Genomic DNA, 27,370 nt, shown 5'->3' on the forward strand with positions numbered 1-27,370 from the left:
AGGTCACTTTAAAATTAACCCATAGCTAACTGTTATATAACTTTTAAATCTTATTAAATGTTTTAATACTACTTAAATCAAAATTTCTAAAATTAATTTATGTAAAAATTAATTAATTGTGAAACAAAGAAAACGACTAATTTTATTAGAATTAGATAGCATAAAAAATATTCATACTTAACAAAAAAGTACGAAAGTAAAATATAAAAAAAAAGGTTAATATAAGACTTAAGTTTTTCATGTTTTAAAACAAAGTAGTCACCAAGCATTACGAGTCATGGTAAAGTTCTATCAAATTTCTGTGTCTGCCGATTAACGATGTACAAATACACACACACACATGATACAAAGAGTCTTTGAAAATTTCGCTAAACTCAATTTGTCTTATCTGTATTATGTTTTACCAGTGCAAACAAAAAACTCAAATTTCCCACCATTTTTGTCTCAGGCCAAAGTAAAAAAAAAAAACTTTAAAAGAAGTAACTGATTTCTGATAAAGTATAAGCGTAGTATTCTACAATTTACTTTAAATTCTTAAAACAGCCAAACCTGCTTATTTCAGCTTATAAATTCGATAACTGAAGCCAGCTGTCATTTTAATGTTACTAACTGCATTATTCTGTCACTAATGACTGACGTATATATTTTTTAAAAGAGTTTTTACATTAAACAAGTAAATTTAATAATCTAAAAACCTATAATAAATTAGTGTGCCTAAATATATTTAGATATTTTCCTTTTAAATTGGACTTAGTATTAACTTATTTTTGAAGTTAGAAAAGATATGAGTTTTGAATAAAACATGATTATTAAATTTTTTAATTTAACTTAATATAAATTTGATTTTATTAACTTTTTTGAGTAAAACAGCATTTTCTACCACCAAACAAACAAGTTTACTAACTTTATGAAATTAGTTAAATTTAACTAAGTTTTGCGTGTATATTATTAGTTTTAAAAAATCATTTGTAAATATAAATATCTAATTTGTTTAAGTTTGGAATAATCTAGAGCTGTTTGTGAATAAGAAATAAATTTCAAAACTTCTTTTGATAAACATATAAAATTTCAATGTATAAAAACAAAACTTCTAAATTTGTTTAATAAACTTTTATTACACATAAAAAAACAGTTTTATTTTAAATATAAGCAATTTCAATGTTTAATTGTTTTTGTAAATAAAAACCATCAAATGTTTTAAATAAATGTTTAGAAACTATCTAAAAAAATATATATAACATTTGTAATTATAAACTTAGCCCTTATATTTGTTTACGAAACTTTTGTTAAAGTTTGGAGTTTAAAAAAAAAAACCAGCAATACTATTTAAGTATGTCAAAGAATACCATCTTTTCATTAAAATTGAATGAGAATTTTAACAAAAGCAATGCTTCAAGACACAAACGTAACAAACGGTTTAAAAAGAATAAAACATAAAATGGAAATTTATCAAATCCCAATTAGCTGTTATTTAATCAAAATTGAAGGTAATTTTGTAATTTATTAAAAACTAGCATGTGAAATGTGAAAGAGAAATTATCTGCTTATTTGACATGCCACCTGTGCGCTATTTACTTTTTTTTCGTACTTGTATGACTGCGTGTCAAGTATTCTGCCCTGAATAAACAAGATGAAAAGAAAATAAAGCTTTAATGCAAACAATTCTCTTGGTTGAAATGTTGTTCCGCTTTGACGTGGAAAGTTTTATATTTAAAGTTTCTATATTAAGAAAAATAAAAGTTTAACACTTACAATTTTTTCTTATTTTAAAAAGTCAATCATATTTATTTTATTTTTGTATAGTTATAACTAAAATGTTTATAACTGTAGTCTCAATGCAAATAAAAAAAAGGATAATTGTTATACGTATATAAAAACATTAAGTATTATGTCCGCAAATTAGTTCAAAATTGTTATATATTTTTTAAGATGCTAACAAATATGTAAAAAGATGTAATATAATTCAACTAAACTTGGTAGATAAATCTTCTTAATAGACGTAGGAATTTATAAAATGGTACAAGTAGTCAGCTGAGATTAGAATAAGTAGTTTTAAACTAAACATTAAATAAATAGTTAAAATTATTTATATGTAAAATTACTCTACATGTTTACCTTATAACTTAAAGTTTTTTTTTTATGTAAATTTTATAAGTTTTTAAGCTTTGTTTTTATTATGTAGTTAATGACTTTAAATTTAAAGCAAACTTTCGAGAATAGTACATGAGAACATAGACGAAACTATTAAAAATAAACAAAAAATAATCAAAAAATTTAACTCATTAAACATATAACTTATTTTAATACAAACTATTATAAAAAATTTAAGTTATAGAAAACATTCATAGAAAATAATATTTGATTCAAAGTAAGTATATTACCAAACTCATGTTAACTTATAAGTCCTTGATAGAACTCAGTTGTAACACGAAAAATAATGTTAAACCAAGAGACTGATAAAAAAATAAGCAGCTTAAATTATTCACTAGGAAAAATGTGCCGAGTTCTAATCGGCTAATGAATAAGTCAGAGACAGCGGCATTATTTATTTGAAGTATTTTTCGTCAGTTTTAATGATAGAGGGAGTTTGAAGGTTCAAAAAACAAAAGCCTAGTTGGCTGTATGTTCTTATTAAAAATTTGTCTTAACTGCTCATTTACGCTGCTTTTGGAAACAGATATTGTGAAAATATTTTAAAGTTTAAATTATATACATTGAATTCAAATTTTAGTTTTGTAACAGTTTGTTTAGATTAGTCAAAAGTATAAGGGACTACATTGTTTTAGTATACAAAACAGGTAAAACTGTTCAAAAAACGGTAATAAAAAATTCAATTACTAAAAATTATATGTACTTAGAGCTTTAGTTTGAATTAATTTTTGTACAATTTTACTTAAACTGTTTTTCTAACATTAAAACAGTATACATGCGACATAAATTAATTATAAAATGTTTTGGTACAATTCATTAGTTTTTATAAGATCTATACGTATTGAATATATATATTTAATAGTTTTTAGTCTAAATATAAAACTTTTTTTTTATAATTATCATAAATATAACAAATGTTTACTTTAACCATGATACAAAATAACACTTGTTATGTTTTTTATGTAGGTATAACTTAGAAGTTTAATGACCTTAATTGTAGCTTTGTGTAAACTTCTACAACACTGTTATCAACATAAACATGATCTAAACTAAACACCTGCTAGTTTATGAAAATTTTCCCTGTTTTTTAGTTTAAGCAATATGTTAAAATAATATTGAAAAAGCTTTTCAACATAAACTATTTAGTTGGTTAAACAAACTGTCATTACAGTTAATAGTTTATGTTGATCATTGTGTATTTTAACCAATCTGTTTAATATAATTGTCGGAAAAAGTAATAATGTTGTCAGTTTTAATTTTTTATCGTTTACTTTTAAATGTACCTTTCTGCAAAACTGGCATATACTTGATGCTTATAAATGATTAACGTTTGGTTTTAAACTAAATCTTTTTATAGGAATTTCTGAAAAACAAAAACTGAATATATGTTATGTTTTATAATTTAATAAAAAAATTATCACTGAACAGTTTCTTTAGGTTTTCATAACATTGCTGTTTAAACCTAGCTAGGTAGCTCAGAGCTGTTACTTTTATAACTTACATTTTTACTAGATTTACTTTTTCTTAGTTTTAAAATATGATTAATTAGATTTTTATTGTTATTTCTTAACAAAAATAGATAAATTACAAAACATTATATGTAAAAAGTACGAATTAAAGTTCCAATGTAGTAAAAAAAAATCACATATAACTTAAATCTCGTTAATTTGAATTCAACTTCACCGATGAAACTACATCATACCGAGTATCTACAAACATCTAAAATTTATGTGTAGAAAACATGTTGTTTAAGTATAAAATTAAAATTTATTTAGACTTTGATCATATTTTGCTAATCTCTTATTTAAGCCTAAGATTAAATAATCTATACCCAGTAATCTAATTTAATTTTAAATATTTAATTCAGTTATCAAAGCAATTAAAATTGATACGATATGTTATTTTTAAATTGTTTTTGGGTGGGCTTGGTTGTTTGTCATTAAATTGCAATTATACTTACTAAGATTTTATCATATTTTACAGTAGAGAACTACTTTAGGTAAATTCTTAAAATATGCTCATATTTTTAATAATTTATTTTTTTAATGTTCAATGGTGGAAAAAAAACGTAATATAAAGCCTTTGTATAACTCTTCTTTCATAATATATTTTCTATTTTATGCATAGAATTAAAAGTGTGGAAGACATACTATATCACTGGTACTAAATCTTTATAATTAAGGCAGTAATCACTCGTCATACCAACACATTTAATTTTATAATTGAACAATGTTAGTTAATTTATTATACCATTTTTTCTTAGTAACTTGAATTGAAAAACAATGCAACACATGTAATTTTAGAACTAAATAGTGTTAACCAATTTATTACAGTTTGTTTCTTATTGACGTTAATCGAAAACAAACCAAATCAATTACACGTCAATTATATTCGGCGCCGTTTAGCAGCTTGCTGGCAAAGATGAAAAGTATTTAACTTGTTAATAATTTAATACCATAATGTTTTTAAAGACACTCAAGAAACGCATAAAAAGATTTACGTCAATCATGTTAGAAGCTCTTTAGAATGATATGATATTAAGTATGATAGGTATGATTTTAATTCATAAATAAATAATGCAGTTTGATAATAATTCAGACTGCTATTTATAATTACTTTTTTAAATCACTGCTTTTGTTATATGTTTTTTTTAATACAGCTAAACCGTAAGTTTTTACCGTTTTTTTTTTGCTTAATAATATAAAGTTATAAGTTAATTATTTAAGTCTGGTATAAACAAATAAAATAAAAACACATAAATTAATAAAAATTATAGTTTTTTAAAACTTTTATTTTTACTATGTTACTTGTAAAATAATTTGTAAATAGTATAAAATAGTTTTGTGTAGTAAACAAAATTCTATTCTATCTAAAATTAAAACAAGTAGAATGAACTAAGGTTGATTAAAAACAATATATGGTAAACAGGTTGTTTTTAGATCTTATTAATACGTTAGTAAGATAATACATTTCTATTGTGTTAACCTATTATATATAAACTGTTGTTTTTAAACTTAATTCAAAGTTTAAAAAATTTTGAGTTTAAGTGAAATATTTTTCAAAGTTAATAAGTTCTTTTAAAATTGAGTTTTTTAACTTATATCAAAAGAACTTTGATGAGTTTTTAAACAGCTTTTATATAACGTTCTAGTTTCTATAACGTTTTAGCACGTTCTTTTAATTTTAAACGACGTTTTTTTTTCAAGTAGTTTAACCGAGATGTAAACACAATAATATATATTTTAAATTATTGTATATAACTATATAAGTTTATATGAATTAATGAGACAAACTAACGTGAAAAGTATCTTTTGGTAAATACTTTTCATTTGTAGCTATTTTTGTACCAATAGTTCTCGATAATGTTTTAAGATTGTTTAGATTATGAGATAAAAAAAAAATTATATAGTTTTATTTTTTATTTCTCTTTTATTATATGCTAAAATAAATTATAAAAATAAGCGAAAAAACAAAAACAAAATACAAAAAAATCAAAAACATGACTATTTTTTTTTGCAAACTAGTTTACTCAACGTGTTATTTATTAGCTTGAAATTATCTAATTTGACAAACAACAATTTGCTGCTTTCCGCTTCTAATCTTACATGAAAGGAAAGCAAGAGGAAAGTAACAAAGGCAGTCACTTGGAAGAAAACACAGTACAAGACTGATGAGCTACAAGCAGCAGTATTTTTATTATTTTGCTTAAAATACTTCCATATTGAAATTAAACATGTTTTAAAACGTGTTTGAATTACAGTATGAAAAAAAGGACTTTATTTTTTTGATATTCATTTGACTAATGTTCTTTATTAATCAAAGGAATTTTCTGGCTGCTAACAACAAGTATTATAAACAAATCACTGCTATATCTACCCTTTTTATGTTTTAAATATTTTTTTTAATCATTTTATCTTTTTATAAACCTTTAACGTTACTAGATTTTATTAAGTAATAAGACTTAAATTTAACATTAACTTTATTTAAGGTTTTTATATGCAATAAATTTTAAATACTTTAGAGAAACCTATTTGGTTATACTCCTTTAAACTGTTAGTAGTAATTAGAATATAATACTTATTTATACTCTTTAAAACTGTTTTATACAACTTCAGTCAATGAACAGTTTAAAAGTTTTCTTTACTATTATAATGTTAATTACGTTTAATTATAAGCATGAGCCTGATATTTTCTGAAGTTAGGTTTAAAGTTGAAGCCTATTTTTAACTTATGTTTCTAAATTTACAAAATTACTTGTTCTCATTTTAAGCTAGTAATCTAAAGGTTTTAGCTTTAGCCAATTAGAAAGATAAAATATTCTAACAAATTACTCAAAATTTTTAAGGTTATGTATTAAACAAAAAAAACGTAAAACATTTTATTGCATTCATATTTTGTAAAAATAACAAACAAAAATTATAATTTTGTTAAATTTAGTTTTAACATTGGCAAACTTAATTTACTTACTCTTCGATCAGTAAATAATTAATGTTAAAACAACTTAAGTATAAACAAATCATTCTTTTCTTTAATTTTGTTTTGCAAACAAACAAAATGACGCGAATAGTAGACAATAAAACTTTTAATATTATATTTAACATTGTTTTTCGAAGTCACACATAATAACGTTTTAACCAACACACAATGAGCTATATATTCAAAAAGTTACTTTTATAAACCATCTTTAAAAATTTTTGTTGTATACTTCCTACTTCAAAAATAACTCAAAACATAAAGATATATTTTCATTATATAAAATTCAAACAAGAACATAAAATAAAACTATTAAAGCAAATATATAATCTAGCAACTATATAGTTGAATTATATTTAAATTAAATCATTAAGTGTTTGTGTTTATTTACAAATCATAGTGAATAAGAAGTTATTGTAAACACAATTTATGTTTAACAAAACTATGTTTTTCTATTTTTTTGATGAAATAATGACTCTAGCTTAAAGTAGAAAACTCTTAAGTTTTTTAACTTAAAACTTGGCTAAAAGGATTGTAAAAAGGAGGTAAACTAGCAGACAAATTAGTAATGTTACCCTGGTTGAACATTGAAGTTGGTTTGTACATAGGAAAGCCTCTTAAATTGTTCTGAGCTGCCAACTGCATTGACGCTAGTTGATTCTGCTGGCTATGCAACAAACTGTAAGCTGATTGAAGCATCTGGTTTGGTTGCAAGCTGCTGATTGGTGGATACGAAGGTTGTTGTGACGTCATAGCGTGCGTTTGAAGATGGGAGAGAAGTTGGTCGGAAGTCGAAAACTTCTTGCCGTAAGTGACGTTGTTGACCATCCAGTTGCAGACGTGCTGAGAACTTTTCAGTTGATCTTCAATTGTCTTCATATAATAATGCATTGGATTCATCATCTGCATTTGGAATTGTGCTTGATGATTGAAGTAGCTTTCGGGGAGTAGACTTTCTATTGAAACAGGCGAAATTCTTGACTGTGAAACAAAAGCACTGTCAACAGCCAATGGAGAAGCTGATTTTGCACTTGTTGGTGTCAGCCTTTGCTTTTTAGGCGATGGTGTCGCTCCAGAGCACATATTTTGACTAGATGCTCGTTTCAGTTTTTTACTTAGAGTTGTTTCAACTCTTACACTTTTATCCAAAGCTGTAGCCGTCTTCTTTAATAAATTTGGCGATTTACATTTTCCTGAAACTTTTGTTTTGGCAAAACGGTGTTCCGTGACTGTTTGGTTACTTTGTGTTAAGTTGGAGTAGTTTCTGATACTCGGCTTTATATTGGAGTACAAATTGCTTTCAATAGCCGAGCAAGTTTGTGCTAGGAGGGCTAATGGCGACTGCTTCAAGTTGATCTGTAAATTGTAAATAATCATGAAACTAATAACAGTCTGCTATAAATAAGAAATTATTTTTTAATCAAATCTTAGTATATGAAGTTTGTGTATAAAAAAAACAGAAGGTAAACAAGTAAACTTTAAATATGTTTTATCTTATTTTAGGTTTATTTAATGCTAGAAGTATTACACACTACATTCGTTTATAAATCAAGGAACTGTTTTTAAAACAAATATTACAATTTGTTTACCTATAGCTTACAACATTAGCTTAACAAGTTTCTCGTATATCTTATTTATACACAAATTAAAACTCTCTTAGATTAAATAAGAAAAATCAACTTACTTGTGGTTTACCGTTCTCAGCAGGTTGCAAATAGTTGTTGTGATCCATTGCTTTTTTTAATTATACTAATAACACGTAAAAGTTATACTAAATAATTTCTCTGTAAATAATAATTATTTAAATGTGATAGCTGATTCAAAAATTACAACAATAAATGTTTAGATATCAGTAAGAGATTAAAAAATAAAGTTTAGCTAAAAAAACTACTTGCTGCAGCCAGCAAAGTCTCTAAAAGAAACTAAAATTTAAAATGTAAATTTCATACAAACACTTTTTTTCTTATTCTCTCTAATAATTCGCGTAAAACTGACTCTTTAGCGCTACTACTGTTGATTAGGTGATTGACATTTTATTTTAGCCTGACTTGTGTTAACACTTGCTTAGTAATTTTTTTTATTTTCAAGATACGAGCGTTTTTCATGAGAAATAATCTGAGTAAAGCGTATTTGGTTAATGCAACTGATTAGCTTGTGACTCTTGGTTAATTAGAAACATTAACTAATGTTTTTTTTTCTCAAATTACATGATAAAGAAAAATAAAATTTTTTTGAACAATAAAAAACAATTATTTTGTCATATTTGACTTTGAAATCTATAAAATAAATCTCTAAACACATTTTAAAATTAATCCTTAAAAAAGATTCTGTACAGAAACTGCAAAGTTCATCCAGCTATTCTTTGTAATTTACAACTTGAAATTAAAATTGTTAAAATTCTAAAATTAACAAAAACTTTAAAAGTTTAAACCACAAAACCACTAGGCAACGTTGGTTAAAATTAGTCGCACGACAAAGCAAAAATGAGTTAGTATTATCGTATTGATTATTAGAATAAAAATTAAAGTTGCGCACTCATTACAATCTACGTTCGTTGAGTAAAAATGATTTATTTTATTACACTTAGGCGCCATCTGAATTTTTAACTGACTGATGTTTGTCTGCAGTTTTAAAGTAGCTTAATATATATATATATATATATATAAGTGCTTAAATATAAAGAAGCTTTAAAATATTTGAATGCGTATCTTTTTATTTTGCTGTAATGGTGAATTAAATTTGAAAACACTTGAAAAATTGTTTAAATATATTTTCATTTACGTCTTAAAATTAATCTCCAGTTTCCGTGAAAAGCTAGTCAAAAGTATTATCGTAATTGTCATGTAAACAAAAGGAAACGTATGTTTATTTCTTTGTGGTGGTTATATTTTTAAACTTGATTTTCTTCTTCTTTTTTTAAAAGTAACTTTTTTTAAACAATTTATAAATTATTAATTACTTTTTTATCTATATTTTACAGTTTATGAAAAATAACATTTCTGTTCTTGAGCAATGAATTGTTTTTATAATGAAACAACATTGAGAATTTTAAAAGCATAAAATTTTTATTGAAATTATTAAGAATTTTTTTTATAAAACTAATTAAGTATTAGTCTTTTTTTTAGATTTTCCGTAATAAATTAAACAAAGATAACTGTTTTAATGAAGTATTTTTTTTCTAAACATTTTTGATAAACCATTAACAAAATAATAAATCTACATTAACACTTAACAATTAGTTAGTCATTGTTTATATTTTCACATTAAAATAAAATTCTCAAGTTTTAAATTAAATAACAAACTCAAAATAACATTAACAGCTAACAAGACTGTAACATTTTTCAGTTTATAATTTTAAGCTTTTCTTTAAAAAAACAAAGTGCTTTTCGTAAGATGATCTAACTTTATTAAACATACACCCAAAAAATATACATTAAACTGTTCGACACATCGATTAATTAGAAACAGCTGGTAATAAATTAAGATCACTGAATAAAAGTTTAATTTTGAATCTTTATTTTCAATAACTTTCATTCATAATTTTTATCATAACTGCACTATTGTAGTTTAAACTAAAAAAAATATTTTTAGGTCTGTAAACACAAATAATCTTTAAATTTTACTTAACAAAAGTATAAGTTCCTATCAATATTTTTTTACCTGGTTAAAATTTTTAATTGAGCATAATTATTCAGAATAATACTAAATTTTACCAACATTATTATTTTATTAAAAAAAGAGATTAAATCAAAAAACACAGGTACATTAGTAAGTAAAAGCATTAAATATTAATAAATGCTTTAATTGTGTTTTAAAAAGTACCAAAGTTTTCATTAATTAAATTAAAAAACTTCAAATAAATAATTTATCAAACTAAAAGTGTACAGGAAAACTACGTATCAATTGCACAAGTTCTTTTAGCTTAGTTGCTAATAACTAGATTTATGTTGTTTATTTTGTTTTCAAATCCATTGAGAGTATAAAAGCAATCAGGAAGAAAAAACTTTTGTAATTAAAATAAGTACACAGATTATTTACTTTTCACCTTTTATCTTTTGCTGATGTGAGAACGTCTAACGTGTAATACATGACAAATTATATTTAAGCTGCTTAAGCATTAGAACACCTGCCAAAATAATAAAATTTTGCGAGTGAAATATGTCATCTGGTCCTTAAATTAACTGTAAGTTATAAAAATGACATTCTAGTTTTTTTTAGACAACTTTTACTCAAATTTAAAAATAAAAATATAACTTGACAGTTCTGTATTTTAATTTATTTTGTTTTATTCATAAAACTAATCGTTAACTACCCTTAGTTGCGAATTTAACTGTTTTTCATAGTTTTATAACTTTATGTATAGTAAGTTTGTACTGTACATTGTAAATCGTTAAAACTAGTCTTATTTTTTTTTTAGTTTTATTAATAGTATTTTATAATAAGTGTTTCATTTCAGTTTTAAACGACCAAAAACTTAAAAGACCAAAATGTTATTTTAAAAACTAACAGAGTGACTTTGCACTAAAAAATGTATAAACAATAAAACAAACAAACACACTCGATCATGAATAAATATCACAACCCTGGTCAATCATTACTTGTAATCTCATAAAGCAATAAACAAATCAATCAAAAAAAAAAACACTTAGGGCCGACATATTAAACATAATTTATTTAAAACTGTCATAGAGCTTGGGAAAATAAAATCGTAATGGCTTGTTTATTGTCATCCGAATATGTGTGCATATTGACTAAAAATTAGTGTGTTTTTTAAAAATTTATAAAGTTGTAAATAAAATCATTCAAAACATAAATTATAAAGTTAATTACTGACATTAATTGAATTACACATAAAAATGAACCTGTTAATGTTGTTTAACATAAGAAATTCCCTAAAATTAGTCAAATATTTGTCTAGTAATGACAAACAAAATTTTTAACAAAAATTTAATTACTTAGTATATAAATACATATGAAAAGTTATATTTTTTATGATGCCGTTGATTACAACCAACTTAGTGAAAAACTTTGATTAAAAGTATGTAATCAGTTAAATTCATACAAAAATTGTTTAAACTAGTTAACATACAAAACAAGTGGAAAACCTTTGCTAAACTCTTAAGATACTGCAATAAAATAATTAAGCATATTTGTTTATAAAAACATCTTTATCACGAAAAATAGTTAAGTGTACTTAATTTAGCTTTCTGTTTATTACAAAACAAAAAAATTAACAAATTTTGAACAAATTTAATGGTATAATTATATCTGGCGCTTGATATTCATAAAATAAAGAACAAAATTGTAGTCTGTACATTCAATAGGTTACATGCTACACGTGTTCCTTATAAACATTATAAGACCGAAACAAAGCAGTATAGTAGAAAATATAAAGAAAATTATTTTTCTGGGTTTAGAAGAATCAAAGAAAATTTATTTAATATTAAACTATATACATTGTAGAAAATTATAGATAATTTTATGTGGTACTAACTATTTTTATTTATTATAAATTTTTCTTAGTTTAATAAAAATAATTTAAGCAACAACGTTCGTTTAATTACAGTTTAAACTATTTATATTTCGTCAGTAATACTTCTTGAAAAACTTAAAGTTAAAGTATTTTAAATTTTATATTTTGATTACTAAAAAAAAACTATAATATAAATAAGAAAATTAATTTCACTTATACAAGCGATAAGTTATTGGTATATGTTTTTAATCTTTTTTTTATTCAAACTTTCTTTTTAAGAGTGTATTTTGAAAATGTGTTCAGCTAGTTATTGATTGATAACATAATGATATACCTCTAATTAAAAAAAAAAAAAGATATATGAACAAGTATAAGTATTGTACTTATATTATCTTTAAACTTTTTTCTTTAAAATACAAAAGCATTATATGACTAATGTTGTTTAATGAGAAATCATTTATCAAAATTACTTATATTAAAAATTCAAGAAAACTTACACGGATAGACTAATACAAAGCTCGTTAAAGTACAAATTAGTTTTATAAATCAGCATGATGTTTAAATGAAGCATCAAACTGTTAAAATGCGTTAATCATTTAATCGCTCAGAATCGAATTAATTTTTGCTTTAAACGGTCGACATACTTTGCATGTAATTAAAAACTCAAACTTGAGAATTATTTGGCTTCATATTGAAAAACGACTTGGTCACAAACGAAGAAAAAAAACAAAACTTCTTTTTTTTTATTAACAGTAAGCTAGATTGAGTACAACTGACAGCTTATAATGCTCAAAGTTTAAATCTGCGCTATTTATTCAACAATAAGAACAAACTTTTTCATTCATTTAATGTATTACTTTCATTAAAAGTAGATAAGTTTTTATGTTCCTAAAAAGTACATGAGTATCTACTAAAAGTTTTGAAAAGTATTAACGAATTAAAAATAACAATTTAAAAAAAATTGTTTATAATTTAAGCAACTTTAAAGATTTTTTTATTGTAATAATTATAACGAAACAAAGAAAAAATATTTAACAATAAATTTATTCTAAAGATTTTATTTAATTTTTTAAAACGTTAACTCTTAAACACCATCGCTTTACTAGCAATTCTCAGTCTGTTTTAAAACTTTCGTTTTTTTCCAATGTTGTTATGATATGATTTCAATATACGATGAGATTTTTTTTTGGCATATAACTTTTTCATAAAATTTTTTAACGTTTGCTTATTAGGTTATGATAGCAATTTTTAAGATTTACTCTTTATGATTTTCATCCGTCGCTTTTAACTTAAAACAAAATTATGCACTAGAATAATTGTAAAATGGATATTTTTTGAGCTTTTTATGTACATAGAAAACTAACTATTTAAAAGAAAACATCAAAAAAGAGTTTAGCAAGTTTTCAACAAAATATTATACAAACAAAATAATTTTAATGTAGCCTCGAAACCCTGCAACTACGTTTTATTCTTAAAAATAATAATTTTTTCAAATATATTTTTACATCTTGTTTTAACTTTTAATATTTAAACCTTCTTTTTGATTTAATATATGTTTGGTTCAGGATGGTTCGGGATAAGGTTAGAGATAAACAAAAAGTATACTTAAGATATATATATATATAAAACAAACCTTGATTTTATATATGCAACTGAGCTAAATTTTTTAAGCTTCCGCTATTTTTTTATGGATAAGGTGAAATTTCAAGTCTTAAAAAGAAAACAAACGTCTACTTTTACTTAAACTTGAAAGTATAACTTTCTGTTGGAGGCCGACTTAATGTAGTAAACATAACTAGTTGCTACCTTATTTTATCCTTGACATTTGATACCAGGATGTTATTTTCATCGTGTCTTTGTAAAGGACGAAATCTTATTTTGAAACATTCAGGTTGTAAACGTATGATTTTAAAGTTTTTATAACAAAAAATATTGACATGGCAAATATAAAACTAAACTTTTTTGACTCATATTTTACAAAAAACTTATACTTTTTCGAAAATTTTGAAAACTTTTACAAAAAAATGTTTTAAGAAGCTTATAATTTTAAATTTAAATAAATCTATTAATATGTCTAAAAGATGTGTAAAAGTACTCTAAAATTTAAAAGGGCAACATTTAAAAAAGGAAAACTTAACTTTTAACCACAAAATTGAGTATTTTTCGAAATAATTTAGTACATATATTATTTGCAAAATTAATTTACTTTAATTTAATAAAAAACAATGTTTACTTTATAATTTTATTAAAACACAGGAAATAATAATTAAAAAGGTCACTTGGGAGATCATTGGTGTTTACTTTAACAAAAATATTTTATTTATAAAAATTATTGGATAAGTATTTATATAAACTAAATGTCTTAGGTTTAATTTTAGTTCTTTTTGTATGAAACAGTAAAATTAAATAATGTTTTCAAAAAAATAGTATTATAAGAAGGTATATCGTTTTAAGTTATTATATTTTAGTAAGATCTCAAAAAAAAAGAGTTTAGTTAAATAAATTTTGCGTATTACCATGTATAAAGAAATATTATAAGCTATGTTTTACTACTGACAATGTTAAGTATATACTAAAAAGTTTTAACTCTTAAAGTTTGTTTAATATATAATACAAACATGATACATTTTTAACTGACAATGGAATAAAAATAAAGGGGTTTTAACTAATTATTTTAATACTTATCTTTTATTTTAGTAATGATCTTTTCTAAGTGATTGATCACATTCGGAACTGTGATGATTTTGTTATTCAAAACCGACAGATAATGATTAATTACGTTGTTTTGAAGCCAAACGTTGATCTACGACACAAAATATCAAAAAATAATAATATTCTTATTAGCCCGGTGAAAACGGAAATACTGAAAGTAATTTCAGCTTTAATCAATCATGTTTTATACTTTATTTAATTTGAAATATAAGGGATTGTCAAAATATGTTATATTAATTTAGTTTGTGAACGTTAGGAATAGTTGTAAAAAAAAATTAAATATACTCCTACATATTTAAGATAATTAAACTTTTTTTTGACACTTTAATAAATTCTTTAAAAAAATATACATACGACTCAAATTTTCAGAACAATTTATATTTCATGCTTATTTAATCAGCTGTATGCTAAGCAAAATAAAAAAATTTCAAATCTAGCTTATATAGCGAAAATGTAATCAACGTAAAAGTAATAATAATAAAGAAAGGGTAATTAACAATACAGAAGTACTTCTAATTACAATGCACTAAGAAAATAATAAAACATAGTAACAACTTATATAAAGATTTAAGAAAACAACAAATCAGTATAATCAAAATCTTTATGTTTACACAATTTAGGTTTGCTTAACAAAATACAAATAGCCTCAAGTTTAATTAAATCAGAAATGTGATAACAATCTTTAATAATTTTAAATTTTTTTAAGTTATAATTACTTGCACATTCAAGGTTCTTTACTAGGTGTTCTGCAATAGCAGATCTTTTTGTAGCATTTACTACTCTAATAGATTAACATTTTTTATTACTCATACAAAATTCATCAACACTTTTTGGAATATGCTCCTTTATCCTTTTGCCAGAAAAAAAGAACAAGTAAGTACAGTGCAGAAGTACTTATGTATTGTTAATTACCCTTTGCTTTATTATTATTACTTTTACGTCGATTACATTTTCTCTATATTAGCTAGACTTAAAAAATCATTTTTATTGCTTAGTAAACAGCTGATGAAATAAGCATGATATATATATATTGTTCTGAAAATTAAATGTATATATATTTTTTGAATATTTAAGATAATCTTTGATATTGTGTAAAGTTATCCTAAACTGATAAAGAAATTATTCTGAAATTTGTAAAAAAAAATCTGCTTTGAAATTTAGTGTTATTAAAATGATTCACTTTTCCTACACCAATTATGCAGTTCTAAATATAAATAATCTAGCTTTAATGTTATTTTACAAAAAAAACATTTTAACGCAAAGAAAAATTAAAAGTTAAAGTTCACTTAAACTTGAGTTTTTGACAGATATTGACAGTTTTAGCGTTTTACACTGCTTTTATATATGATAGAAATGTAAGTTCACTTGAACTATTAATATTTTATGAAAAGTTACAAAAGTTTATAAACTTTAAATACAATGATGTTCTTTGTTTTAGACCTGTTTTTATTTTACTTACACATGTAACACAAAACGTAAAAACCTTATTAATTATGTAAATAAACTAAAACTAAATTAAATTCAGATTTATTTTTGGTGTTTAATAAAGCGTTTTTATTTAAACTCAACTTTGACATTATTGTTTAGTTTTATGAAACTGACTTATAAAATTAAGTTTTTTTGATATTGCTTATTTTTATTTTGGTAAGTTAAAAAAAATTGTGTAAAATTTCTAGTGATTTAAACGTCAACCTGTAGGACCAACTCAATTTTATCTAAGTTGTCACAAGAAATTGATTGTCTCAATTTAATTGATATATACGATTAGAGCATGGCATTACGGACACTCAAAAATATTCATTCAAGTAGAAATCACTTTTAAATCAAGTGGCGCCTCTACGTGTTGTGATACGCTCTAGCTTGAAATTGACGTTAGGTTATTTTGTATTTTAATAACGTATAACAGCGCCAAACACCTGAAAACTTTTGCGTTTCTGGCAATGCACAAACTTTTTGAATAATGTATACGTCCTGTGTGGCTGCTTCGATTTCGTTCTCACTACAATTATGTATCAAATTAGTGGGCTTCTCAATTCCTTTCCTAGATTGCGCATTAAAACGCGATTGAAAAAACGTATTACATTTATTGTGGTTAAAAAACCAATAAAAAATAAAAATCACGAATGCTTCTAAACTGAATTGATTTATTTTTTGTTTTCAACATTGTTTGTTTTATATGCTAAGTCTGATTATAAAGCACAAAAACAGAGTTTTAACATACAATTCCAACGTTAAACTTTAAATACTAGATATCATTTTTATTGAACACCCAACGCGAATTTAGTTTGACAGCATTTTGATTGATTATATCAAACTTTTATGTTTTCTTTCTAATGTCTTTCGTTTAGGTTAACTAACTTATCAATTATTCCAATTATTTCATCTATGAAAAATTGCATACTGATAACTGAAGACCCTAAACTTGCTTTAAAGTTCTTATTATTCATTTATTAGCTAAATAACTTCAAACATAGTGACAAAGAAATGACAGAATTATGTTTATTTTATTTGAAATCTTTAATTAAAAAATATTTTTAGAGGAAATTTAGCAGACACAGCTGTTTTTTGTTAACTTTAAAATAACAAAAAAGTTGACTGCCGAGGACTAAAGTTCTAAGTCGTTAGTTAAGTGCCTCTTCAAATATTCGAAATTGTTGAATACTGCTATGAGCGAACGCATAGTTAAAAACTGAGGTGAAAAGTTCAACTACGTTTAATGTATACATGACTTTTTATGAATTTTTAAATTTAACTATTAGTTCAAAGCTGCATAAACAGGTGCACCGCGTATTATGTAAGAAATAAATTGAATTTTCAAGTATGTAGACTATTGTAATTTTACATTCCAAAGTCATAAAAAAAATTTGGTTGACTTACTTTTAAACTTACATACAAACAATACATAAAATAATTAAAGTTTCGATTGTATAACTTAAATGTTTAATAAAGCTGTTTGAACTTTAAAAAAATTTAAAGAAAGTTTCATCATAAAAGTTAAAGATGAAATAACCAAATAATTTCAGAATGAATTGAACGATTGACGTGAGAATAGTTTATACTCAGTGTCTCTTAAACTTGTGAGCATTAACTTACTAACTTTTAAACAAGCGCCTTCTAATGTCTGCCAAAAAACTGCTGCTGTTATGCGGATAAAACTCCCCTCAATTTCATAGTAACTTGGCATCTGGTTTGTTTTATTTGCTGGTTAGTAATACAACTTTTAGTATGAATAGTTTAATTGATAAACTACATACTTTATATAACTATTTGGAAGTACTTTGAGATTGATTGAGGCTAAAAATATACTAAGCAGTTATACACTAGTAACAATCTTTGAAATAAAACTATTTGTATTACCTTTAAAAAATCATAAAATGAGTTTTTATGTTTTCATTTCATTAAACACAAACTATGAGAAGATCAAAAAAAGTGTAAACATAAGATTTTTAAAGATATAATGTAATTTTAAAACACAGTTAATATTTTAGGTTTTATGTTAGAATTAGTTGTAACCGTAGGTATTTAAAAACTAAATTACAGACAAAAGTTATTAAAATTGAAGATTTATTAAAAATCACAGCTTTGTTATGCCTTCGAGTGATATTTCAATAAAGTTTAAAGGCAGTTAACTGTCTATAAATTTAATCTTACTTAGTGACTTTATTGCCTTTTAATTGGAATTAGTGTGGCAGATTTTATTGTTGAAAAATTTCATTGTACTAACAATAGTCTGAATTTGATTTTTGCTTTTATTAAGATGTTTTTTTTAAAGATTTAACAAATTTCATTTGACTTTTGTTTGAAAACTAACCCACATAATTTATTAAACTAAATTACACTTAATTTAAAGTAATTACATAAGACTCAAAACTTGTTTGATTAATAAATTAAAAGCATGACTTAGCTTTTTTTATTTTATTACTTTATAAAACAAATAGGCACTAATAAAAACTATTTACGAAAACTTTTAAAATGAAATAAGTAAAAAAAAAAATTTACTTATAAATCATAACAAATGTTTTTAGAAAAAGGCGTCAACTAATTGTTCAAATTTTATTAAAAAAAATGCCTACTGTATTTTATATTAAAGTAAAACTTGAGTTTTAGTTATAATCTGAGTATTTTTGCTTTATATATATATATTGAGAAAACGAAAACAAAACTTCACCTACAAAGCAAGTAATTCTCATCAGACAGACGTGGGTGACTGATATGTTTGCTCAACTGACTAAACACTTCTTAAATCCGGGAATTACACTAATAAGTAGACGTATAGAGAATTGGTAATACTGTGAACTATAAACAAACGAATTGTATTTGAACTTTAGTATAACTTGAAAGGATAAAATATGCTTAGATAACAAAACTTTATCAAGCTTATAAATTTATGCTTCATTTTAAATCTATAAAAATTCTTAAGCACACTAGAATAGGTTCACTATATTATATCAACTAAGAAGAAACTAATAAACTATTTTTAAGTTTTTGTTATACACTTTATTTCAAACCTTTTGTTAAAGTGTTTGTATGTATTCAATATTGATTTTTTTTCTGTACATATTTATTAACAATAAATTTATAAATACTTATAAATATCTACAAAATACTTATAAATGATAATAAATGAATAGTTTTTGTGACAAATAATAATTTTACTAAATTTATTAACAAATTTTTTAATTAACAACAGTTAATTGGTTCTTTTTGTATACATATAAAAGAGATAATGAAAATATAAAACAAGTTTTAATTTTTACTATGGTATTTTAAAATGATTTTAGATGTTTAAATACTTTTTTCTCTAAAAACTCATAATACAATGTTTCTTGTTGTTACGGATGCAGTCGATAATTGATTTGAGACGCAAGTTATGAATATATCGCTTCAAAATATTTTCGATAATCAAACTGGTAGCCACCCATTTTGTACTAATTTTTGATTATCTTTCAATCTGACATATATGGTAACTGGATGTAAAACAAATTGGTGACTTTAGTTTGAATAAAAGTTCTAGAAAATAGTATCTAAAGAACTTGAATTCAAGTTTCACAATTTTGTTTTTAAGTAAAAACGAGAGATTTTATAACTTTTTTAGCATTATAAAGCTTTAATTCAATACTTTTTCCAATTAATATAAATAATAAATGTTTATTGAGTTGATTGTTAATACAAGTTGTCAGGTTTAAAAACCCTTTAGAAATTTAGTAATACTACTTATACAGGATAGAATGTTTATATCTATGATTGTTAATTACATCTCCTATGTACTTTATAACAAAAAAAGACATTTAAACTATATTTTATAAAACATAAATCAGAACTAAACTTAATATACAAATTAATTTTATTAACTAGTTAGTTTTGATAGTGTTTAAATTATTAAAGCTTTTATTATTTATATAGAGTGGTTGATGATAAAAGATATGTGTACATATTCATTGTTTTTTACCCTATTTAGAACTAAATTAATAAGATAATTAAAAAAATATCTGACGTGCAATAAACGACAAAAATGCCTTCAACGCTTCTTAAACGTTAACGCACCTGCCACGGCTAAAACTTCTATTTATATAAAAGATGTCACTTAAGTACGTGTCTTGTGTGTGAATGAATTTTTACAAACAATTTTGATTGATTGACAGCCACTAACTTTTTTCGTGCTTTTAGGTTTTAATGCGTGATTGTATTAGGCTAGATGTCAAAAAGACTGTGAAGTGTAAACAGTTAAACTGATTTGTGAACAAAAATATTTGTTTTTAAATACAAATGCCCTTAATTAGCTCAGTTTTTTAGTAAGTTTATTTAAATGTTGTTCATTATATTAACAGCATATTTCTGTTAATAGTATATTTGTTTTACTTACTTTTTTAACCTTTTATAACTCTTAAATTTTTATTAACAAAGAAAAAAGCACTAACGTTGTACTTTGTTTTGGTATAAATAGTATTTGCTTTTAGTTAAAAGTTTCTAATACACTTTTACTGTGTTATAAAGTGTTGCTAAATGTATTCTATTTAAATTAGCTATTTTAAAATGTATCTACATGACAGTGATAGCTTTTACTGCTTGCAGAGGTTCTTAAATAAACCATTTAAATATATTATTTTGTTTTTTGTTTATTGTATAATATATAACTGTTAAATATGCAAAACGATAAGTCTTGAATGCTTAGTATTTAGCAAAAATGGTACACTAGGTATTTTTGTAGTTCTAAAGTTCTTAAAAAGCAAAATTCTAAAATTCTTTTTGATTAAAAAAATGATTTTAAGTAGTACAAATTTCAAAAATAAATATTAAATTATAAATCACATTAAACTATACTTTGTTATAACTATTAACTTATTTTCAAATATTTAACATAATAAGTTTAAACATAGCTAAAGTGTTTAAACATAATTTGATAAAAAATAATTTTGAAAATTGTTTACACTTTTAATACAAACTTGTTAGTATACTGATTTTAAAATCCGCAATTACAAAAAAAAACTTTTGAAATGTTTTAAAGTTATTAATCAAACCTTTAGTACGATATGAGGTTTTTAATTGATAATATACAAAATATTTCAAAGCTAACTGTTACAACAAAGAGATATGTTATCGACGATGTTATCTGCAGAACTAACATAACTACTGACATTAATGCAGTAATTGACACATTAAAGCCTCACATGTCACTTTTGAATCAAACAGTGCTACATTTTCATAACAAGTTGTTTCACATTGACGTTTAAATTGAAAACAAACCAAATTAATTAATTTCTATTTATATCAGGCGAAACTTAACAGATTATTGGCAACATTCATATGTTTTTTATGCTGTTTTTTGTCCATTTGTATTACTTATCTAAATACTTAACTTCATTAAAAATAAAAAAAATTTAAATTACTCTTAAAGGTTAAAAAAATGTTTTTCTTAAATTTATTTCAAATGTTTTCCATACCAGTTGAAATTTTTTTAACAATTAATGTTATTAAACTGCAGTAAAATTTATTTCGTTCAAAACATACAACTTATATCATTTAATAATGGATGGTAATTTAGTAGTCTACCATTTAAAAAAATGTAGTAATTTTAAACAATAGTTATTTTAAAAACAAAAGTGAAAAAAGCTTACTTATTTAAAAAATAAAACATCTTAAATAAAAATGTTATTTTATATTCGAAAAACAAATACTTTAAACAAGTTCTCTATAAAACACGAAACTAAGATTTCCGTCTAATCTCAGCTTAACGGTTACAAGAGCTCATGATATCAAAATATTTTCACGTTTATTCTAAAATGTGGATTAATAATTTAAGTTTGTCCTTCCGGTAGCTTTAAGTTATGTCATCATGTTTTACACGCAGTCTCAATAAAATAAATGTATGTTATTGTTTGTTCTCTATAAGCTACTAAGAGACTATACTCTTTATAATATTGTTCATCATTGAATGAATGTTCTTTGAGTTAGATTCAAATCAATAAAATTTTGGAGACCAACGATATATTGAAATAACAAGTTTAAATACAAAAAAATTTTAAACACATGTAGATTTAAAGATTGTATACGAATTAGCTTGTATATGATTGATTTATCAGACTATAATAGTCAGAGGTATAGAACTTCATAATTTTTAATAAAATTTTTAGATTTATTTATATAAAATTTGTAAAAATAAAATTGATAACTAAATTATAAAAAAAAAATTGTTTCACACGCACAAAATCAGTTTTTCTGAGAAATCCAACATGAAACACAAAACCACCCAAGCTGCCAAACAATTATTTATGTAATTCATAAAATCGCTTGCAACTTCTATTCACAAGAAATTATTGTTATTGAGAACCAGTCAAAAAGGCAGCAAAAATAGTATTTAGTTGCAAATCACCGGCATGCAGAGGCGCCTAATAGTAAAAATATTTTAAATTGTTTATAACTAGGCATTTGTGTTTAATGGAATGTTGTGTTAAAATGAAGGTTAGATATAACAGAAGTAAAGCATCTTTAAAAGTAGTCATTATAGTATACATTGTGACATTCGTGGATTTAAAAGAACGAATGGCTACAAAAGGTTTTTGTTTTTGTCAAAGTTTTTGTGATTCCAATGTACTAATGGATGCTTTTATCCTTTAACCAAGTATACTCAGAGGTCGATTTCATTTTGTGATATGTTGTTTCTTTACTGCTTTAGTACTTACTAACTCTATTTGTAAGTAAAAAACTTTCAGATCTTCAATAGTTATATTATATTTCAATTTATACCTTACTTTTTGGACAAAGACAAAGTTGTAGATACGTAGATACTTAAAAGTTAATTTACATCTTTTGGAAGGTTTCTTACAAAGTTAGCAAAGTGGACCAACAAAAATATTAAGTAGTATTTTTCTAGTGTAGTTTGTATTTTAAGCTAATTATATATACAGACCACACAGTTTAAAAAGTTTCTAACATTTTGGAGCTTATTCAATTATAACTTCATAAAAATAAAATACAAATTAATTAACTAAATTGTATGTATAATGTCTGGTAGAAGTATACAATTATTCTAGTCCAAATGAAATTAAGATATTAGTAAGAAGAACAAAACAAGTAGTTATTAACAAAACCTTTTTAAATATTACTTTGGTTTTTTTTTTAATTCATAAGTTTTAAGTAACTAGGTATATTTGAAGAACACTTAAAACATACTTTAAATTATAGAAAAATATATAATTCAACTTTTGAGATATCCAATTAAGTTAAATTAGTTGAACTGTTTTAGTTTTATATTTTACCTTATATCAATAAACGACTGTTAATTTGATTTTTATGCTTTAAAAATTAAATATTTGTACCATTAAACATTATAAAAAGTTTTCTCCAAAAAAACAATACAATATTACCTTCAGCATAATAAAAGATTTGAAAGTCTGATTATATATATTCGACATTTATTGAGTGTTTCCATCACTTAATAAAAATTGTAAATATGACTTTTAAACTATTAAAAAATTAAAAGCCTCCAAGTCGAAATTCTTGTTATGAATTTAAAAACAAATGTGTTTTCCAAATATCAGAAGAATTAACGTTGTAATAAATAAATTAGTAAACTTAATTTATTACAAAAGTGTATGTTAGTTTAATAAACGTTTATGTAGAAATTATTTTAAAAAGAGACTAAAACTTTTATACTGCAAATGCATTGATTTTGAAAAGAACATTGTGGTCTTTTGAAATTTTTTTTGATTACTTTTCATCAAACTTATTTAAAGTTGGAAAATTATAATAGCAAACTATTATGGATGATTTCATAGTATATTTATTTTTAAAAAAATTATATATATTTTTTCACATTTCTTGCAAATATACCTGTTCAAAAATTAAGAATTTAAAACAAGTTCCAATGAAAAATATTAAGAATACAATTTAAATATCTTTAACAAAGCATAATCACTGTAATTTAGGGATTAAAGCAGCTAGGAAAGCCTTATACAGCGAAATAGATAAAGAAATAATTTCATTTTCAGAAATGTTTTTTCTCACAGTGCCACCCAGGAAGTTTGAACTTTGTACGCAAATAGTATAATAAAAAATATGAAAAGCCTAATGTTCAGACATTAAATTGCTTGCAAGACAGAGAAAATAGGAATAATAAATACAAGTTTCAAGCGTCAATCACGTTTAAAGGGGCGCGAAAAAAAAATTAAAACTATTGTTTGTGGCAAATCGTTTCTTTTCACAAAAAGTCATAACTTTTCATTAATTAATGGAGAGCGTTTGTGGTTTTATATGAAAAACGTTTGAATATGCATGGTTTCAATTTAAGTTAAAAAAAAAATTTGAACTTTTCTTGTTAAATCTAAAAGTAAAATACGCTGTTTTTTTTCAGTTAAAACTTAGTATTTTTGAAAGTTTAATATTTTCTACATAATTTGTTTTTCATATAAACCTGTATGACTTTAATAAAACCATTGATCTTTTTACATACACCATTTATAGTATACAGTAGTTGTAAGGTTCTACGTACATGAAGTATATTATTTTATTTATTAGTAACAACTTTGTTGAATTTAAACAATCTATCTATTAAAACTTTAGTATCATCGTAAATAAATTAGTAAAATTAATCAAAAGAGAAAAAGAAAATAAAAATATTTCATTTAATTTTTATTTAACTTAGAAGTATCTTAGTAAAATTCTATTATCAAAACTAAATAAAAAACCCATAAATAAGGTTGCTACAAAATATTTGAGTTTTTGGTAGTTTTTTAAATATTTTAATCTTTAATGAATAGTCTAATAACTACAATTAAGTTCTAAAAATATACTTGGTCATTTTAGGTAGCTTTTACAAAAAATTATCCGTGTATTTTGGTTTTAAACGTAAAAAAAATAATTTTAAGTTGAATAAAAGACTGAACCTAAATCTAAAAGTTACTGCTAGTCAAGCTAAAACTTTGCGTTATAGTTTAAAAATTAAAGCAATTAACCTTTTCTGAAAAAAATTTTTGTATCATAAATTTTAAAAAAACAAACATTTGATAAACTACCTGTAACAGGCGTCATTAAGCGTCTTCTTATACAATAATAAAGAATTTTTTATGTTGTTGTAATAACAGTTAAAGCTATAATCAAAACTAAATACAAAGGCATTTTACGTCAATTCACACAAATTTACTTTTGAATAAAATCTTACGGTTTTACACTTAATTTTTTTTTTACACAGTTTAATGACTTGAAATGCTTTTTAGGTGTAATACAAACTTTTGAAAAGAAACTTAAGTGCCTAAAAGTATAATAACAAAATACAGAATATTTTTTAATTTAACAATTTTAAATAAATTACGAAAGAAAAATTTATTAACGTTCTATAACAAATGTGGTTTATTTAATTTTAACTTGTGGTAACTTCAAAAATTCAAAATTCAAAATATGTATTAATACAAAGCCACAATACGTTAATTGATCTGTACAACAGTTTCGTTTTAAAACTTACCGTCATTATTTTTTAATTAGTACTTTTACTTTTTCACTTTTTTAAGCGTATTTAAACTATTTTATAAGATAAAAAAATTGTTAGTACATAATCAAAAAACTCTATATCAAAATTTTATGAAGTGTTCTAAGCTCTAGAAATGCTTATATTTGTAAGCAGCTCATTTTTGAATCTAAAAAATTATTAACAGATGAAATCAAAAAGCTTATGAAACGATATAAAATATTTTAATAACATTATATAAAAGCACCTAATAACCAATAATTGCATAAACATTTTAAAAATTATTTATTTTATGTCAATAACGCTTTTTTCAAAGTTTAGTATTTCTTAATTTTTAGGGCATTTAGAAATAAAACATAATTTTTCTGTAATTAGCACTTTTTAAGTAGATACTTGCATAAAACATATTTTATATTCATATAAATATCTACATCTAATAACATGTATAATAACTCAATGATTATTTTGGTGTTTAGCAGTTTTAACCAATTTTTTCTTCAAATATCTGTTCAAAGTAAACATGTTTTATTTTTTTAGAATACTTTTTAATAATATGGGTGGCCCAATTCCACTTCATCCGATATAATATTATACTTTCTCTGGAGCCATTTCTGACATTTTATATCAATTAGAAGTTTGTCAATTTGAAAGATGTCGATCAAACTTGTATTTTTACTATCGAAAACCATTTTAAATGTTCCATCACGATTAATTTTTTTTCACTGAAATATCCCTCAAAACAAAATTAACTGATTGGTATGTTAAATACAATGTATAAAAAATATTCTATATAAAAATTTGTAATTGTAAGTATTAAATACAACACTTTAGATAGTATTTCATACTAGAATGCTTAAAATAGGTAAAAAGAGACAATTAAACTACATAAGTATGTTGAACCAGCACATGTAAAACTCAAGTCGCTCATTAGCTCATTAATAAATATTTCATCTCCAATTTGTTTTTTATCTATGTTAACACACCACGAAGTAAAACGAAGATAACACAATAAAAACAGGCTATTTGAAAAAATAACAATATATCAAGTTTATTAAGTTGGTTAACACTCGTTTCCAATAAAAATAACTTTTAACTTATTTGAATAACATGGTTCAATTGTAACAAAATTATAAATAACTTAAAGAATTCATAACAACTTTTAAAACGAATCCTACAGTGATATTAAGGAAGATAGCATTAAATTGTAATTTACAAACAATAACTTCTGAAAATGTCACACTCATGAAATTGTTACTTAAAAAGTTATGTCTCAATAAAAATATAATTGGAGTTATTTAAATTAATTGAAAATCGAAACCAGTTAAAAATAAAGTAAAAATAAAACTTAGTTTGTTGCAGGTTTAACTTTGTTTGTAGAAAGCAAAAATATCAAAGTTCGAAAAAAAAGAGTATTTTTTAACGTAGTAAAAATAAGTATTAAATTGTAATAGTAATAAATTTATTGAATTTAAAACTTACTAAACTGACGTTTTTTATAATTTTTTTATTTAATTTGGTTTAATATGTGATGAGTAAAACTTAAAATTCTAAGGCTTCTAGTAGAGGTATGACAAAAATTTATACTTCCCAATTTGTGCAAA

Source organism: Thalia democratica, chromosome 1, assembly GCF_965202585.1.
Source record: "Thalia democratica chromosome 1, ktThaDemo2.hap1.1, whole genome shotgun sequence".
NCBI lineage: Eukaryota > Metazoa > Chordata > Thaliacea > Salpida > Salpidae > Thalia > Thalia democratica.